The sequence below is a fragment of the Canis lupus genome, chromosome 16 (genome assembly GCF_048164855.1).
Source record: "Canis lupus baileyi chromosome 16, mCanLup2.hap1, whole genome shotgun sequence".
NCBI lineage: Eukaryota > Metazoa > Chordata > Mammalia > Carnivora > Canidae > Canis > Canis lupus.
This window is the reverse complement of record NC_132853.1, coordinates 18,113,932-18,131,889: the sequence shown is the minus strand read 5'-3', so window position 1 is coordinate 18,131,889 and position 17,958 is coordinate 18,113,932. Positions and strand designations below refer to the sequence as shown.

At 42.2% G+C, this 17,958-nt stretch overlaps 1 protein-coding gene and 1 long non-coding RNA gene across 7 annotated transcripts in view; one reads left to right on the top strand and one right to left on the bottom strand.

Annotated features, from left to right (window-relative positions):
- The window catches only part of LOC140606211 (uncharacterized), a 52,369-nt gene extending 38,519 nt beyond the window's left edge, over nucleotides 1–13,850 (top strand). Inside the window, exon 4 of the long non-coding RNA XR_012008591.1 lies at nucleotides 12,690–13,850. This is a non-coding gene — a long non-coding RNA (uncharacterized lncRNA). The remainder of the gene's footprint in view (nucleotides 1–12,689) is intronic.
- The window catches only part of FAM222B (family with sequence similarity 222 member B), an 83,502-nt gene that overhangs the window by 60,174 nt on the left and 5,370 nt on the right, over nucleotides 1–17,958 (bottom strand). The window contains exon 1 of one of the 6 annotated variants that reach the window (XM_072779285.1): nucleotides 14,856–15,014. The exons of 1 other annotated variant lie outside the window; for it this stretch is intronic. The gene's annotated coding sequence lies outside the window, so the exon portion shown is untranslated. Of the gene's footprint in view, nucleotides 1–14,650; nucleotides 14,732–14,855; nucleotides 15,015–17,958 lie in introns of those variants that run through there. 4 more of the 6 variants (XM_072779286.1, XM_072779289.1, XM_072779294.1 and 1 more) reach the window with 4 other exon arrangements.

The window sequence follows — 17,958 nt, the reverse complement described above, 5'->3', positions numbered from 1 at the left end:
ACTTTGTAATAAAATAATCCCCTGGGGCACCTGGGTGGCTCAGTGGTTGAGCATCTGCCTTCAGCTTGGGTCATGATCCCAGGGTCCTGGGATTGAGTCTCACATTGAGCTCCCCATGGGGAGCCTGTTTCTCTCTCTGCCTGTGTCTCTGCCTCTCTCATGAATCAATAAATGAAATCTTAAAAAAAAAAAAAAAAAAAAGAATTCCCCTACCCTTAGCCCATGAAAACCATTCAATATATAAATTCAAACATATGGGGGATCCCTGGGTGGCTCAGCGGTTTAATGCCCGCTTTCAGCCCAGGACGCAATCCTGGGGTCCTGGGATCGAGTCCCACATTGGGATTCCTGCTTCTCCTTCTGCCTGTATCTCTGCCTCTCTGTCTCTCTCATGAATAAATAAATAAAACCTTTAAAAATATATTTAAAAAATAAATTCAATCATATAGTGAATAGCCTTTTGAGTTTGGCTTCTTTCACTTACCATAATGCATATGAGATTCATTTATGTTATTGCATATATAAACAGTTCCTTTTTATTGCTAAATAGTATTATACTGTGAATATATCACAGTTGGTTTATCCATACTGAAGTTGAAGAGTATTCAGGTTGTTTCTAGTTTTCGGTTAAGTACAAATAAAGGTGCTATAAATATTCACATATAGGTTTTTATGTCTTAGGTTGTCATTTCACTTGGGTAAATACTTGGGTCATATGTTAAATGTATGTTTTACTTAGTAAGAAATCACCACAGTGTTTTCCAAAGTTCTAGTTGTTCCACATCCCTGCCAGCCCATAATCTAGTCAGTTTCTTTGTTATTGTTTTTTAGCCATTCTAATGGTATATCTCATTATGATTTTAATTTGCATTTTTCTAATAACTGAGATGCTGAGCACATTCTCACACACTTACCTGTCATCAATCTATCTTCTCCAGGGCCACCTTGGTCACTTAGTCAGTTAAGTATCTGCCTCTTGATTTCAGCTCAGGTCACAATCTCAGTCATGGGATCCAGCGCCACACTGGGCTCTGCACTGCTGAGCATGGAGCCTGCTTAAGGCTCTATCCCTCTGCCCCTCCCCTACTCCCCCTCACTCTCACCCAGCTCCCTCACTCCCCTACTCCCTCACTCTCACCAGCCACTATCTTCTCCAATGAAGTTATTCAAATCTTTCACTCGTTTGATGGTGCTCTTTGCTTCTTGATGAGCTGTGAGCTCTTTATTCATTCTAGATATGAGTCTATGCATGTCTGATCTATGACTTGCAAATGTTTTCTCCCATTCTGTGTCTTTTTTTTTTTTTTTTTTTTTAAAGTAAGCTCCATGGAGCCTTTGAGTGGCTCAGTCAGTGAAGTGTCTGCCTTTGGCTCATGTAATGATCCCAGGATTGAGCTCCACATCAGGCTCTCTGCTCTCTCTGCCTGCCACTCTGCCTACTTGTCCTCTGTCAAATAAATTAATAAAATCTTTAAAAAATAAAGAAAAAAAAAGTAAAGTAAGCTCCATGCCCAACATAGGGCTCAAATTCACAACCCTGAGATTAAAAGTCACATGCTCTACCAACTGAGCCAGCCAGGCACCCCATCTCTTGTTTTTTCATTTAGTATCTTTTACAGAGTAAAGGTTTAAAATTTTTTAAGATTTTATTTATTTATTCATGAGAGACACAGAGAGAGGCAGAGACATAGGCAGAAGAAGAAGCAGGCTCCCTGCAAGGAGCCCAATGTGGGACTCGATCTTGGATCCCAGGATCACCTGAGCCCAAGGGAGATGCTCAACCACAGAGCCACCCAGGTATCCCAGGAAGTTTAAAATTTTGATGAAGTTCAATTTATCAACTTTTTTCAATTTTATGGATCTTGTTTTTGGTTTGTATCTAAGACCTCTTTACCTAACTCAAGGTAACAAAGATTTTTCTCCTGTTTTATTTCAAACATTTTATAGTTTTCCATTTTACATTTAGGTCTATGATCAATTTTAAGTTAATTTTTACAAATGGTATGAAGTATAGGTTGGGTTACAGTTTTTCTTTCTTTTACTTATAGATATCCAGTTGTTCCAACAACTCATTGTTAAATCTATCTTTTCTCTTTTGATTTGCCTTTGTACCTCTGTAAAAAATCAAATGGCTACATTTAATAGTCTATTAAATATATGGTCTATTTCTGGACTTTCTATTTTTTCATTGATCTGTCAAAATATCCTTTTGCCAATATCATACTGTCGGACCTTCCAGTAAGTCTTGAAATCAGGCAGTATGAATCTTCCAACTTTGTCATCCTTTTTCAAAATTGTTTTGGCTGCCTTGGTCCCTTTGCCTTTCTACATAAATTTTACAATCAGCTGTCAAAGACTTTTTTTTTTTTTAAAGACTTTATTCATTTATTCATGAGAGAGACAGAGAGAGAGAGAGAGAGAGGCAGAGACACAGGCAGAGGGAGAAGCAGGCTCCATGCAAGGAGCCCGACATGAGACTCAATCCCGGGACTCCAGGATCATGCCCTGGGTGGAAGGCAGACGCCAAACCGCTGAGCCACCCAGGGATCCCCTGTCAAAGACTTTTTAAACCTTCCCCAAAAGTATCTACTTTTAGGCGGGAATAAGCTGCCTAGGATTACTTTTAACAAAGATGGAGCGTTGCAAGGGTTGAAAATCTTGTTTATTTTTTAAAATTCTGATTTTTTTACTTGCACAGCTGCTCTGGGATTTCCTACAGTTGTGCAGAAGTCAAGAAAAATACTTCAGGGGTACCTGAGCGTGAGAGAGCGAGAGAGAGCACATGAGCGTGCACAAGTGGGGGTGGAGGTGGGCAGAGGCAGAGGGAAAAGAGAGAATCCTCAAGCAGATACCACACTGAGTGCAGAGCCTGACACAGGGCTCAAACCCAGGACCTTAAGATCATGAGCTGAGCCAAAGTTGGAGGTTTGGGTATGCCGGGGTGGCTCAGCGGTTGAGTGCCTGCCTTCAGCTCAGGGCGTGATTCTGGAGTCCAGTATTGAGTCCTGCATTGAGCTCCCTGCATGGAGCCTGCTTCTCCCTCTGCCTATGTCTCTGCCTCTCTCTGTGTCTCTCATGAATAAATAAATAAAATCTTAAAAAAAAAAAATCAAAACATGGGCAGCCCCGGTGGTTTAGCGGTTTAGTGCTGCCTTCAGCCCAGGGTGTGATCCTGGAGATCTGGGATCGAGTCCCACGTCGGGCTCCCGGCATGGAGCCCGCTTCTCCCTCTGCCTGTCTCTGTGTGTCTCTAATAAATAAATAAATAGTCTTTAAAAAAATTAAATTAAGTTAAATTAAATTAAAATAAATAAAATAAAATAAAATAAAATAAAATAAAATAAAATAAAATAAAATAAAATAAAATAAAATAAAATAAAATAAAATAAAAAAACGAAGTTGGAGGGCAGCCCCGGTGGCGCAGCGGTTTAACACCGCCTGCAGCCCGGGGTGTGATCCTGGAGACCCAGGATCCAGTCCCACATTGGGCTCCCTGCTTGGAGCCTGCTTCTCCCTCTGCCTGTGTCACTGCCTCTCTCTCTGTCTCTATGAATAAATTAAAGAAAAAAAAAAAACTTAAAAAAAAAACAAAGTTGGAGGCTTAAGCAACTAAACCACCCAGGCTTCCCAAACTTCTTGTGTTTTACAAACAATGGTCCCTCTGCTGTCAGTAAACTTCCCTCATTCTTCAACTAATTCTTACTCACCCTTCAGGTCTTTCCTGGAGGACATTCCTCCATCCACAAGCGTTTCTTGATCCCCTAAATATGCATCAAGGGTTAACCTGTTTCTACTGTACCCTGAGGACCTCTAACATCACTCTAGATAAATAGGGGGGCCTGGGTGGCTCAGTCAGTTAAGTGTCTGACTCCTGGTTTTGGCTAAGGTCATGATATCAGGGTCGAGGGATCAAGCCCCATGCTGGGCTCAGCATGTTATCTACTAGAGATTATCTCCCTCCCCCTTTCCCTCTGCTCCCCCCCACCTGCCTGCACATGCTCTCCCTAAAATGAACAGTCTTTAAAACAAATAAATAATAAAACTTTAAACAAAAAAGAAATGCTGGGGATCCCTGGGTGGCGCAGCGGTTTGGCGCCTGCCTTTGGCCCAGGGCATGATCCTGGAGACCCGGGATCGAATCCCACATCGGGCTCCTGGTGCATGGAGCCTGCTTCTCCCTCTGCCTATGTCTCTGCCTCTCTCTCCTTCTCTCTCTGTGACTATCATAAATAAATAAATAAAAAAAAAAAAAACAAAAAAAAAACAAAAAAAAACAAAAAAGAAATGCTTGTTATTTTTTGTGGGATTTTTCTTTTAGTCCTTATCTTTTAGAGAAATATACAGAAATATTAATTTATGAATCTGGGATTTGTTTAAAAATACCTTGGGTAGGTTAATCAGTAGGAGCAACATAGATAACACAAGATGGACACGAGTTGACAATTACTGTAACAGTGATAGGAATTCATTATACCGATGTTTACTCTTGCTTCTATTTGAAATTTTCCATTATAAAGAGGTAAAAAGAAAACCTACCTACAGAATTAATTTTCTCTTTAACTTTAAATCTCCAAGGAAAGGGAGAAAAGGAGAGGTATGGGGAGTTAAGTCTTGAATCAAGTTGAGACCCTAGGGATGTCTGTGATTTCCAGCATTTGATTCTCCTGTCAAAGCCAGGCATCCTGTTTAATGTCAATATTTAAAATGTTTAGTAAAGTCAACCAACAACTTTAGATACTATGCATATTACTTCCTTTCACAAAACATGTTTTTCCTTTTATTTCAAAATCATAAACTACGAAAAAGCACCTAAATCATAGGAAACTGCCCTTCCAGAAAACAACAGCATGTGTATCTTTCACTTATCATTCGGTATATTTATTTCAGTGTTTTCAGTTCTTATATAACTGGTGAAAAAGCTACGGAGTAGCAGATGAGACAGTTGGCTTGAATTCCTAATACCAACTCTGAACCAACCTGGCACTGGTTCAAAATTGTCCTATGGTCTGCTGAGGCTCTAGTTCATAAAAAAACATCTAGTTTCCAATCAGAGGCATTCAGTGGAATAGACTCCTTTCCCTCCTATATTTATAACTGATGGTGGAAAAAGGAGTTTTCAGGGTAGCTGGCTGGATCAGTCGGTAGAGCATGAGTCTCTTGATCTCAGGGTCATGACTTCAAGCTCCACATTGGGTGTGGAGCCTACTTAAGGAAGGGGAAGGGAAGGAAAAGGGAAAGGAGGGGCACCTGGGTAGCTCAGGGGTTAAGCATCTATCTGCCTTTGGCTCAGGTCGTGGTTCCCAGGGTCCTGGGATAAAGTCCCGCATCGGGCTCCTGTTGAGGAGCCTGCTTCTCTCTCTGCCTGTGTCTCTTTTTTTTTTTTTTTTTTAAAGATTTTATTTATTTATTCATGATAGTCACACAGAGAGAGACAGAGAGAGGCAGAGACACAGGCAGAGGGAGAAGCAGGCTCCATGCAGGGAGCCCGACGTGGGATTCGATCCCGGGTCTCCAGGATCACGCCCGGGGCCAAAGGCAGGCGCCAAACCGCTGCGCCACCCAGGGATCCCTCTGCCTGTGTCTCTAATGAACAAATAAATAAAAGCTTAAAAAAAGGGGGGGGGCGGGGGGAGAAAATTTCACTGGGGAGCCCAGCTAGATTAGTTGGTAGAGCAGCATGCAACTCCATCTTGGGGTCATGGGTTCAAGCCCCATGTTGGGTGGGTGTAGAAATTACTTAAATGAATAAATAAATGGGGCACCCGGGTGGTTCAGTGGTTGAGCATCTGCCTTCCTCTCAGGTCATGAACCAGGGGTCTTAGGATTGAGTCCCAAATCAGGCTCTTTAAAGGGAGCCTGCTTCTCCCTCTGCCTCTGTGTCTCTCATGGGTAAAAAATAAAATAAAAAAAATTTTAAATTTTTAAAAAGATTTTATTTATTTATTCATGAGAGAGAGAGAGAGAGAGAGAGAGAGGCAGAGACACAGGCAGAGTCGGAGAAACAGGCTCCAAGCAGGGAGCCCGACGCGGGACTCGATCCCAGGTCTCCAGGATCATGCCCTGGGCTGAGGGCGGCGCTAAACAGCTGAGCCACGGGGGCTGCCCTATTTTTTAATTTTTTTATTGTAGTTCGATTTGCCAACACATAGTATAACACCCAGTACTCATCCCATCAAGTGCCCATCACCCAGTCACTCCATACCCCCGCCCACCTCCCCTTACACTACCCCTTCTTTTCCCAGACTTAGGAGTCTCTCATGTTTTGTCACCCTCTCTAATTTTTCCCACTCATTTTCCCTCCTTTCCCCTATAATTCCTTTAAATTAAAACTTAAAAAAATGGAAAAATAAGGAAAAGTATTAGCACTGTCTGAATTACTACCATAGAAAAGATACTTAGTACCACATTCCCATAATGCCAATCCCTCCAGATGATGTGAATGAATAGCATACAAAGCAGCTGGAACACAGACTCACAGGGTAATCACATTGACTTTAACTATTATTTATAGTCTAATGATATCTAGATCTAGATCTGTATCTCCACTCTAAACCTTTCTACTAAACTCAAGACCCAAATATGTAGAAGTTTGTTTTTTTAAGATTTTATTTATTCATGAGACACAGAGAGAGAGAGAGAGAGAGGCAGAGACACAGGCAGAGGGAGAAGCAGGCTCCATGCAGGGAGCCCGATGCGGGACTCGATCCCGGGGCTCCAGGATCATGCCCTGGGCCGAAGGCAGGCCCAAACCAGGGATCCCCAAATATCCAGAAGTTTATTGGACATTTGCTCCTGGATTTTCCTGACACCTCAAATCTAATATACCTAAATCAAATTCATTTTCCCTCAAATGTAACACTGTCTTACCCCTGTATTACCTACCTTAGTTAATGACCTCGCCATTCATTTAGTTGCTCAAGCAAGCAAATTCAAATCCATCTTTGACGACTCCTTCTCCCTTACACATTCCCCAACATAATAAAGTCAGTAAGATCCTTCTGGTCAGTCTCCTAAAAAGCTCTTTAACCTGTTTACAATTCACCATTACCACTGTAATTGAGATCTTTAAGATATCTAAAGTGATCATCACACCAAGTCTCATAACCAATTAGTCTCCCTGCAGCCAATTTCACCCTTTAAAATCTAACTTCCACACTGCTAACAGTGTTACTTTTCTTAAACAGTGATCTGAATGTGTTCCTTACCTGACTAAAAACTCTCCTGTAACTCCCTAGCATCTACAAAACAAAATTCAGACCCCTCACCAAGGCCATTCACAATCTGGTATCTTTCACCTCACTTCATTCCATTCCATCCTCATGCTCCATGATCTAGCCACATTAAACCACTGGCCCACAGGTCCATACTCCTATACCTCAGCGCCCTTATGCAAGCTGTTCTCTGTATTTTGAAACACTATCCTCTCTAATCCTTTTTTTGTTGAAGCAGCCAAATTGTATTCATCCTCTAAAACCCAACTAACCCTGAGGTGCCTGGGCGGCTCAGTCTATTGAGCACCTGACTCTTGGTTTCGCCTCAGGTCATGATCTCAAGGTCTTGAAACTGAACCCTGCACAGGGTTCCCCACTCAGCATGGAGTCTGCTTGAGATTCCCATAAAGCTCCCTCTCCTTCTGCCCTTCCCATGCTTTCTCTCTCAAATAAATAAACAAGTAAATCTCTAAAAATTAAACAAATAAATAAGACCCAACTCGGGACGCCTGGGTGGCTCAGCGGTTAAGCGTCTGCCTTCAGCTCAGGGAATGATCCTGGTGTCCTGGGATCGAGTCCTGCATCGGGCTCCCTGAACGGAGCCTGCTTCTCCTCCCTCTGCCTATGTCTCTGCCTCTCTCTCTGTGTCTCTTGTGGATAAATAAATAAAATCTTAAAAGATAATAATAATAAGACCCAAGTCTTTCTCTAGGAAGCTTTTTTCAACCATCCCATCCTCCCACCAGTGGTCCCACAGTACTTAGTGCAAATCTCTAGGATAGCACTTACTATGCTAATTCATAATCATTTATGCATTAGTCTCTAATTAAAATGTGCGCTCTTGGGGTGCCTGGCTGGCTCAGTTGGTAGAACATGTGAGTAGATCTCAGGGTTGTGAGTTTGAGCCCCAGATTGTATGTAGAGATTACTAAAGAAAATAAACAGGGGGCCCTAGGTGTTGCAGTCAGTTAAGCATTGGACTCTTAGTTTCAGCTCAGATCATGATCTTGGAGTGGAGAGATAGAGCCTGGGTAGGACTTTGCACTCAGTGCAGAGTCAGGACACATTCTCCCTCTGCCTCTTCCCTACTGCATGCTCGCTCGCTCTCTCTCTCTCTCAAATAATCTTTTTAAATTAAATAAACACACACATTAATTAACCAATTAAAATATATTTTTTAAAACGTGTGCTTTTTAGGGGCACCTGCCTGGCTCAGTTGGTAGAGCATGCGAGGCTTGATCTTGGTTGTCATGAGTTCAAGCCCCACGATGAGTCTCTAAGATTCATCCTTACAAACAAGAATTATTCATATTTTTAATTCCAGTGCCAGCACAATGCCTAACACACAGTAGACACTTAAATGTCTGCTGAATTTGATTGCTGAAAGGATCAATTCCAACATTTTTTAATGAGACCAGAGACCGGGATCCCTGGGTGGCGCAGCGGTTTAACGCCTGCCTTTGGCCCAGGGCGTGATCCTGGAGACCCGGGATCGAATCCCACGTCGGGCTCCCGGTGCATGGAGCCTGCTTCTCCCTCTGCCTATGTCTCTGCCTCTCTCTCTCTCTCTCTGTGACTATTATAAATAAATTTTTAAAAATTATTTTTTAATTTTTAAAAAGAGAGACCAGAGACCAAAAAGCTTAAGACATTCAAACCTGGTTTTGGTTTACTGGTGAAAAGAAAAGACACCACACAAATTCATGCTATTTCTACTTTTTCATATTTTTCCCTACTAGCTTCAGGGTTAGTAGCCAGAAACTTAGTAACTAAGTTTATTAAACCACTCTTTAAATGACCTATATTTTCCCAAGAAACAGTACAATACAATGCTATACTAAACCACCATTTTATAACTGAACCTTAAATCTGGTAACTTATTGCCCTCCTTGTATTAAATGCATTTTTAAGGGTACCTGAGTGATTCAGTTAAGTATATGACTCTTGGTCTCAGTTCAGGTCTTGATCCATGTAGTGAGTTTAAGCCCCACATTGGGCTCCACACTGGGCACGAAGCCTACTTCATTTATTTTTATTTAAGATTTTTTTTTAATTTAAGATTTTATTTATTTATTCATGAGAGACAGAGAGAGAGAAAGAGAGAGAGGCAGAGACATAGGCAGAGGGAGAAGCAGGCTCCACGCAAGGAGCCTGATGCAGGGCTCGATCCCGGGATCACGACCAGAGCCGGAGGCAGACACCCAACCGCTGAGTCACACAGGTGTCCCAAAGCCTACTTTTAAAATAAATAAATAAATAAATAAATAAATGCATTTTTAGGGGCACCTACCTGGCTCGGATGGAAGGGCATGTGATTCCTGGCCTTGGGGTCATGAGTTTGAGCCCCATACTGGGGTACAGATACTACTTAAATAAATAAAACTTTTTTTTAATAAATAAAACTTTAAAAAATATATAAAATAAAAATAAATGCATTTTTTAAAAGATTTTATTTTTTTTACTAAAGATTTTATTTATTTATTCATGATAGACATAGAGAGAGAGAGAGAGGCAGAGAAACAGGCAGAGGGAGAAGCAGGCTCCATGCAGGGAGCCCGATGTGGGACCCGATCCTGGGTCTCCAGGATCAGGCCCTAGGCTGAAGGTGGTGCTAAACCGCTGAGCCACCAGGGTTGCCCTAACTTTTTGAGACAGAGATAGCACAAGCAGGGAGAAGGGGAGAAGGAGAACCAGACTCCCTACTGAGCAAGGAGCCCTACAGTACAGGGCTGGATCCCAGAATCATGACCTGAGTCAAAGGCAGATGCTTAACCAACAGTCACTCAGGTCCCCCCTAAATGCATTTTTAATAAAGAAAATTTAGCATTTTTCCTCTTGAGTTGTATCTCCTATCACTCTAAGCTACAAAGCTCTAAAAGGGGCATAATCAAAAAAAAATAAAATAAATTTTTAAAAAGAGGGCATAATCGAGACTTGATAGACAGAAAGACAGAAATAGATATTAAACACTTCTCTGCTGAGAAAGCATTCACCTCTCATCATTAGTACAGTGACTTCACACTTATCCCCACTCTGGTCAGCTGTGAAGCTTCAACCCTACCCCTGGCCACTTTGCTTCTCACACTACTCTCACTTCCCACTTTATTATATTAGTATCATCTTTTTAGAGTTCCTATTACATTTTAGGAGTTGAAACCCAAGAATCAGGCTCAGTGTCTTCTGAAAATGTTCTAAGCTTCCTGTCCTGCTCTGCTGCATTATACAATGCTACTCTGCCAAAGTCTTAGCTCATTTCCTCCACCTTCTTGTCCTGATATGGTGGTACACATCAATCATGCCCTCTCCCTTTCCATTTTCAGACTTTACTCTCTGCTTGGAATGCCCTATCTACCTTGTCCATCTATCAGCATCACACAGGTTATGCAAGGGGCCTTTACTGACAATACCTGCACCCAGACTTCCATCAACTCTCACAAGTTGTACCTCCCTCTAGTAGAGCACATACTGTATTTCATCAATTCTAAGACATACTGTTCTTCCCACATTTCTTTAAAAACAGGATATATCTTACAACTGATGGCATGCCAGTCTCATTAGCAGCATTTCTTTCTTTCTTGTTAAAGTAACTGTGAGCTTTACAACCTGACACCACAGATTTGATGAAATAAGGTATTAGATTCTGTAGCAATTACTTTATATACTTCTTTTTCCTCCACTAAACTGTAAATTGAGAGAGCAAGGGCTACATTATAAACATCTCCGACCAGCATAGATTTAAGCACTCAACAAATACTAGTTAGATAGCATTTATTCAGCATTTGCTAAGTATTAAGTACTATCCTAAGCATTTTATTTGTACTAATACATTTAACCCTCAAAACAACCCATGCAGTAAGTACAGTTATTACAGATGGAGAAACTGAGGTTAAGAAACAGAGGTAAACTCATTCAAAGATTCACAAAGTTGCAGAAGATTTGAACTCACGTTTGTGGATTATGATTTATACTGCTGGTTATCATTTTTCCATTCAGCAAATATTTTTTATTTAAGATTTATTTGCTTATTTGGGCAGCCCCAGTGGCGCAGCGGTTTGGCGCCGCCTGCAGCTCAGGGCGTGATCCTGGAGACCCTGGATTAAGTCCCACATCAGGCTCTCTGCATGGAGCCTGCTTCTCTCTCTGCCTGTGTCTCTGCCTCTCACTCTCTCTCTGTGTCTCTGTAAATAAATAAATAAAATCTTAAAAAAAAAAAAAAGATTTATTTGCTTATCTGAGAGAGAGAAAGCACACTTAAGACAACTGGGGGAGGGGTAGAGGAAAAGAATCTGAAACAGATTCCCCATCAAGTACCAGCCCAACATGGGCTGGATCTCACGATCCTGAAATCCTGACCTGAGCCAAAATCAGAGTCAAACGCTTAACTAACCAAGCCTCCCAGGCAGGGCCCCCATTCAGTAAATATTTAAAGAGCAATTATTCTAGGGCCACTATGTACTGTGCTAAACACTGGTAAGCAAAACTGGGTCCTCAGAAGGCTACTCTGAATCATATATCCATTCTTGAATCCTTCACCCTCCAAACACCAGAATAACCTACAAATTCACTAAGTTAAATCTCTTTCCTCTTTACTTTTCCTTTTTAATGTCTTCCCTTATAACCCTCCCTTAAAGTTTTTAGCACTCTATCAAGAACCAAACATGACAAAAAACAACAAAAAAACCTTTGTGCTCAATTATTAGCAGCTGTGAAAGTATCACAAAGGACAATTCAGTTTAGGAATGGGTGGCAAGATCAAAAGGGCTCTAAAGGAACAAAGGTTCTGTTCACAAGCAAATATTCAAAGTAAAAAAAGAGGTAAAAATACTATAATTTTGTTATTTCTTAACATCATAATTTTGTTTTTAAATAGACTATTTTAAAAAGTTTTCCCCTGGGGCACCTGAGTGGCAGTTCAGTTGGTTAAGGATCCCACATTTGATCTCAGGGTTGTAACTTCAAGTTCCAAGTTGGGCACTGTAGTGGGTGTAGAGCTTGCTTTTTTTTTTTTTTTTTTTTTTAGAGCTTGCTTAATTAATTAATTAGTTAATTAATTAAATCCCAAGGCATGAGATTTTTTTAATTACTAATTTTATCAGAATAAAAATGAGTTAGTAACCATTAATTCCTTTTTAGCCCTTGCTTTCTCAGAAACTTATGAAAAGTCCTGACATTCCCACTTTGTTTTTATTGTTGTTAGAATATTTTACTTATTTAAAGATTTGAAAGAGAGAGAGCATGCACATGCACAAGCGCGAGCAGCAGTGGCAGAGAGGGAGAGAAAGAATTCCAAGCAGACTCCATGCTGAGCACGGAGTTTGATGCAGGCTCCATCTCAGGACCCTGAGATCATGACCTGAGCTGAAACCAAGAGTCCAACGCTTAACTGTGCCACCCAGGCACCCTTTACTTCCCCACTTATGACAGACTGCTCACATAACAGGTAATCAAAGCACTGACCATGCCCTTTCTCTCCCGCAGGGGAAGATTCTATTTGGTTCATCTACTACATAAAAATAACCAAAAATAGGAAAAAAAGAATAGAAAGGACAGGAAATTCTCTTCACAGCTGAACAAACCTCTATCATTTTAACATAACACAGACGGCATTATGGAATTATTTGAACCAATGGAAATTTCCAGTAGAGGGAAAAATACATTACCAAAATTAAAAACAAATATCCAATTACTAAAATAAAATAGGACAGCGAGGCCAGCTCTAACATTTTATACCTCTATTTCATCTTCTGTGTGGGAGTCAAAAACAGAATAAATTTGTATTCTGTAAAAGACCAATGAAAAGAGTAACAAGTGCTTTCGTTTTTAAATTATCCTTTAAAAAAAGAAGAATCGATGTTATGGATAATTACCAGAGAACCAAGGAACTACAGCAAAAACTTAAAGATAACCTATCACTGTGCATTTCCAGGAAAAAGCGGTAAAACAAGTTTTACCAGATGGAGAAGTTAAAGACACCTGGGGTTCATTTCCCCCATTCCTATAAAATAATTCACCGTTCTTATCTGAGAATCTTTAAGGATCTAGTACAGCCACTCCCCTACCTTTGCTCAGATGAAAGACAAATCACTCACTAATTTCCAAAAGGCCTCTCCATTTCAAGCTTTCAATCAATCTTCATAGCCAGCAAAAGCTGAAGCATCCGTCTCCTTCTGTCCTTCTGAAAGAAGTTTCATCTCTTTCAAAAGCAGTGGCTAGAAAGCCATTTTCTCTCTCTAGAAGCACAAGGTTTAACTCTGTCCTCTGCTTTGTCTATCCTAAATAACAACAAGAATAACAACAAAGCCTCATGAGTGCTCCTTCAGCCTCGCAGAAAAGAACCAGCCACCTTCTGGCTCTCGCACAGCTGCTTCTGTCTTTCTCTGAAAGACACTCCACCCTGGAGGTTCCACAGGCAGAATAACAAAAAGTGGAGCTGAAAAAGCTGCTATATGCTTATCTGACCTCCAAAATAGAGACAGGGCCCTCAAGCAACCAGAAACTCCCTAGCAAAAGAAAACTTTTTTTACAGTTTAAAAATAACAAATTGTATTTGCACATCCCCCTTTGTGCAGCCCTCCCAGCTTGTCTCAAACTAGTTGTCTCAACTCATAATAAAGCACATTAATACCAACTGTGTTATAAGACAAGGAACATGAGTAAGCTATGTTCTGAAAGCATTTAACAGATTGGCCCCTCCATTCTCTATTTCCTTCCTCTTGAGTAAGGAGCTACACACCATTTGTAAAAATGCCCAAGAGTATTTTTCCTACACAAGTCTGATGGCTAATTAGTCACATCACAAACTGGTATTTTTGCACATGATCCACCGTGCCTACGTAGAACGCACATATGTGCCTACTGAGGTTTTACAAACAATATGCTTCGCCTTGACAAAGAAATCAATCATTCTACTAATAACGGCAAGGTCTAAAATCCAGTAATATCGTGGTAATGTAGTACCATCGGCATAGTATCTACAATTTACAATCTTCATCAACAATCTCAAGCACATACATGATGCTTGCAATAGCCCACTGAAGCACCCCACATGTTTAGAGGTTCAGAAAGGTTAAGTGGGACCGGCCCAAGGTTATATCTATCAGCCTTATCAATGGTGGACGTGGTTTCGAGCCTGTCAGACTCTAAGCCCCCTAGCTTTTTCCCCTAGATCCCTCCCAGCTTTAAACAGAGGGCTCCCGACTCCCATCCTCCACCCAGAAAAGCCCATGACTCCGGGCGACCGGCCCTTCCCTGCCTGGATCAGAGTTAGCTTCTTCTGCTCCAGCAGGGCTTTCATCCTCCACCACCCTCCCCCCGCGACCATTCTCTGAAAGAAGCGGAAAGGGAGAGGCGACCGAAAGCTCCTGGGGGAAGGGATGATGACAAACGGGGAAGCGCGGGACACTGCCCTGCCGAGGGCTCCCTCCCTCTGCAGCACTCACCTCCTTCCCTCCGCCAAGCTGTCCGGCCCCGGCGCGGGCGATCCGGCCACCTATGCCCCAAATTCTCCCATCATCACCTCAAACTGTCCCTCCCCCACGCCCCTTCGCCTCCGACAGAGCCCCTCCCGCTCCGAAGTCGAGGTATCCTTCCACCAGGCCACCCCTCTTCTCTCTCGGCGTCCACCCCTCTTCCACCATCACTCACTGTCGGTGACTGGGCCCGGCCCTCATGGCTGCTCCGTAGCCGCCCGCCGCCGCCACCGCTGCTCCACGCCCCGGCCCCTCAGTAGCCGCCGCCGCCGTCGGGACTCGCCGGGAGCCGCTCATGCGCCTGCGCAGCCTGGAGTGCCGGGGCCCTCTACAGACTCCCGCGCCTGCGCAGCCCGCGCCGAGGCGTCTTCTTCAGTGCCTGATGCCCTGGACACCCCCACCACCACCACCACCACCACCACCACCACCACCACCACCACCTCGGGTCTCAGGTGGATATGGCCGCTGGCCTCGAGGACTTGTTAGGCTTACAGGCTTTGGCGGCTGACCCTAGGTCCAAGGCCTCTGGATTATCTTGCCTATGTTTACTAAGTGCCTGGGCCGAGATGCCCATAAGGAGCCATAGACATAATGACACTTTTAAGATTCTGGATCCTACTTACACTTAAAGCTCTGAATGCAGGTGCTCTGAGGTGACTGATAACGAACTTGGATATCTTTCAAGAAGACGATCACATCTAGAATGCATTGGGGCTAATTGTGTAAGAAGCAACTTTGACATCCCATTATACACTACTGGCCAGGAACTGAGTGCTCCGAAGCCCCGAGCATCTTGTCAAGGAGGTGACTGCATTTAAACTTCTTTGGGACACTGTTAAATTCAGTCTGTCTATCAAGCGAATACTGTGTATTGGACAAAGATGTTCTAGGCATCTCATATCTGCTGCCATCAAGGAATTTGCAGGCTAGTAGTCCCCTACTTTCCAGCTCTCACTATGAAGCCTGGTCCTTGTGCAAATTGGTAAACAAAAACTAGACCTTTAGCCCAGGGAGACCCAACCATCAGCCCCTAGACCATTGTGCTGCCTTGGCATAGCCAAACAAAAGATGAAGCTTAATTGAGTCTTGGGAATTCAACAATACAGACTTAACAGCTGAGGGCAATGCACTGCAGTAGAAGAGAAGAGGAGATACAGGACTAAACTTTCTCCATATTACCATGATCCCCATCTCATATCTAGCCCAGTCTTACCTCTACAGTTCAGAATTTGGAGAGAGAGGGACCAAGATATAATACAAGGCAAATGAAGTTCAAGGAGGAGAAGGGATGTCAGGGAGTAGTTCCATTCTTTCTGTGAAAGGTGTTAGAGAAAGCACAAAGCAAAAGAAAGCAACTTATAGAGAAAGCAAAAGCTACTCTTGATCTCAGGATCTGATATGAATGTTTAAACTCCTAATCTAAGGCTAAGGAGGGATGTCTGGGTGGCTCAGCAGTTGAGCACCTGCCTTTGGCTCAGGGCATGGATTCCGTCCAAGGATGGAGTCCGCATCCGGCTCCCTGCATGGAGCCTGCTTCTCCCTCTGCCTACCTCTCTGCCTTTCTCTGTGGCTCTCATGAATAAATAAATAAATAAATAAATAAATAAATAAATAAATAAATAAATAAATAAAAACATATTTTAAAAAAGACTAAGGAAATTTTTCCCTCATTTTGAAAAGAAGCCAGAATAGGCCCTACAGTAAAGTTCGAGAATGCTGAAAATGGAGTGTCATTTATATTACTAATTACAGATTACTAATTAAAAATGCAGATGGGGTGCCTGGGTTGTGCAGTCGATTAAGCATCTGACTGACTCTTAGTTTTGGTGCAATTCGTGATCTCAGGAGGCATGAGATCAAGCCCAGTTTGGGGTTACACGCTCAGCACAAAGCTTGAGATTCTTTCTCCCTCTCTCTCTGCCCCTCCTGCTTGTTTTCCTCTCTCTCTCTCTCTAAAATAAATATTTTTTAAAATGCATATAATGGAATGCTCAAGTCACTAAGAAGTGAAAGGTTATTCCCTGTAGCACCTAGGAACCTGAGGATTTTTTACTCATCAGATACATGTGACTTTTACATACATAGCTATATGTTACTGTGGGAAAATAGTGTATAGATTAGCATAATTCAGTCCCCAGAAAAGCAAATCTACACAAAATTGCACACTTCATGTATGAACTGCCTCCCACCTCTTGACATATATAGAGTAAAATACAATTGCTGACAGAGTAGGGTGGTAGGGCCCAAGACCAATCCCAGAAGCTAGCGCCTGACTTGGAAGAGTTGTCATTACTTGCAAAAGTATTATGCTTTGGAATGAGAGCACATTTGGCACCATGGGGAAATTGAAGAGCCAGAAAGAGGAATAATTAATATTGACACTATGTTCTGATGAATGGATGTATAAAAAAAAAAAGGCCAAAAGCTGACCCCGAAACTTCCAGGAACCCTACTTTCCTAACTCTACCACCACATGCAATCAGTCCTCTGCTGGAATCTACATGATGATGATACAGCTTCTTTTTAAAAAAGTTTATTTATTTATTTAAGTAATCTTTATACCCAGTGTAGGGCTCAAACTCATGACCCCAAGATCAAGAGTCACACATTCATCTGACTGAGCCATCCAGGTGCCCTGGCAGCATATCTTCTTATATATGAATCATACGGGTTTCCTGAACCATTTCCCTATTTGAATTTCTTTTTTTAATATAGATTTATTTTTAAGTTTATTTTTAAGTAATCTCTATGCCCAAAGTGAGGCTCAAACTCACAACCCCAAGATCAAGAGTCCTATGCTCTTTTTTCTATTATTTTATTTATTTATTCATGAGAGACACAGAGAGAGAGAGGGGGGCAGAGACACAGACAGAGAGAAAAGCAGGCCCCATGCAGGGAGCCTGACGTGGGACTCCCAGGTCTCCAGGATCACACCCCGGGGTGAAGGCAGCTCTAAACCGCTCAGCCACCAGGGCTGCCCCTCTTATTCTCTTTAGACTGAGCCAGCCAGGCGCCCCATCTCCTTGAATTGCTTACCAAGGGCAGAATAGCAGTTTTTTTTTTTCCTGCCAAGTATCGACTCACTATATCTAACGATAATCATTCAGAGAAGCACCTCTATTCCATTTTCAGACCATATGATTTGAACAGAGCACAGAAATTAGACCCAAGTCATTCAGCATGTAACATTCTCTAAGCTACAATGATTGTTTCAGGAATGGACATGTAGCCAAGTCAGAACCAAAATACACATGGAGAATTTTTCCTTTGGGGAAATC